The following is a 2,009-nucleotide window of genomic DNA, read 5'->3' as shown; positions in this document are numbered from 1 at the left end:
TCTTTGCTGCCTTGGACATGAGCTAGGACCTTAAGATTTTGCATGAAAGGAGGACTAGCAGCCGAGTTGCACGGGAAAATGTGAAAAGTGTTCATATCTAGTAAAAACCTGAGAAATCCGCCCGCTTTCGTCATTTGTTATCGAATCGACTTAAAGCCAGATCGTCACATTGGCCGCTACTCTCTCTGAAAATGTTACATTTATCGTCTGCAAAGCTATGTCGCGTGCTGCGGTAGGCGGAGACACTAAAAGCACCATAGTAGTTGATGTAATAGCCTGTAAGAAGCAGTACAATTCAAGTTTTAGTTATCGATTATTGACTTTTTAGCCTTCCTTGTTGCCTTGGACATGAGCTAGGACCTTAAGATTATGCGTGAAAAGAGTACTAGCAGCCGCGTTGCACGGGAGAATGTGAAGAGTGTTCATATGTAGTAAAAACCTGAGATATCCGTCCGTTTTCGTCATTCGTTATCGAATAGACTTAAAGAATGATCGTCACATTGTCTGCCGCTCTTCTCTCTGGAACAGTTACATTTATCGTCTGCAAAGCTATGTCGCGTGCTGCGGTATGCGGAGACACCAAAAGCACCATAGTAGAACACAGAACAAGCTTCTAAGTTGATGTAATAGCCAGTAAGAAGCAGTGCAATTCTTTTTAGTTATCGATTATTGACTTTTTACCCTTCTTTGGTGCCTTAGACATGAGCTAGGACTTTACGATTTTGCATGAAAGGAGGACTAGCGGCTGCGTTGCACGGGAGAATGTGAAAAGTGTTCATATGTACTAATAACCTGAGAAATCCGCCCCCTTTCGTCATTTGTTATCGAATCGACTTAAAGCCATATCGCCACATTGGCTGCAATTCTCTTTGAAACGGTTACATTTATTGTCTCAAAAGCTATGTCGCGTGCTGCGGTATAGTAGTATATTAGCGTTTAACGTCCCGTCGACAGCGAGGTCATTAGAGACGGAGCTCAAGCTCGGGCGAGAGAAGGATGGGGAAGGAAATCGACCGTGCCCTTTCAAAGGAACCATCCCGCCATTTGCCTGAAGCGATTTAGGGAAATCACGGAAATCCTAAATCAGGATGGCCGGAGTCGGGATTGAACTGTCGTCCTCCCGAATGCGATCCAGTGTGCTAACCACTGCGCCACCTCGCTTGGTAGCTGCGGTATGCGAAGACGCTAAAAGCACCATAGGAGAACACAGAAGAAGCTCCTAAGTTGATATAATAGCCAGTAAGAAGCAGTACAATACAAGTTTTAGTTATCGATTATTGACTTTTTATCCTTCTTTGGTGACTTGGACATGAGCTAGGACCTTAAGATTTCACATGAAAGGAGGATTAGCAGGTGCGTTGCACTGGAGAATGTAAAAAGTGTTCATATGTAGAAAAAACCTCAGAAACCCGTCCGTTCTCGTCATTTGTTCTCGAATCGAGTAAAAGCCAGATCGCCACATTGGCCGCTCTTCTCTCTGAAACGGCTACATTCATGGTCTGCAAATCTATGTCGCGTGCTGCGGTATGCGGAGACACTAAAAGCACCATAGTAGAACACAGAAGAAGCTTCTAAGTTGATGTAATAGCCTTTAAAAAGCAGTGCAATTCAGGTTTTAGCTATCGACTATTGACTTTTTACCCTTCTTTGCTGCCTTGGACATGAGCTAGGACCTTAAGATTTTGCATGAAAGGAGGACTAGCAGCCGCATTGCACGGGAAAATGTGAAAAGTGTTCATATCTAGTAAAAACCTGAGAAATCCGCCCGCTTTCGTCATTTGTTATCGAATCGACTTAAAGCCAGATCGCCACATTGGCCGCTACTCTCTCTGAAACGGTTAAATTTATCGTGTGAAAAGCTATGTCGCGTGCTGCGGTACGCGGAGACACTAAAAGCACCATGGTAGAACAAAGAAGAAACTTCTAAGTTGATGTAATAGCCTGTAAGAAGCAGTACAATTCACATTTTAGCTATCGATTATTGATTTTATACCATTCTTTGGTGCTTT

Source organism: Schistocerca gregaria, unplaced genomic scaffold (genome assembly GCF_023897955.1).
Source record: "Schistocerca gregaria isolate iqSchGreg1 unplaced genomic scaffold, iqSchGreg1.2 ptg000362l, whole genome shotgun sequence".
Lineage (NCBI taxonomy): Eukaryota > Metazoa > Arthropoda > Insecta > Orthoptera > Acrididae > Schistocerca > Schistocerca gregaria.
Note: the sequence above shows the minus strand (reverse complement) of the source record.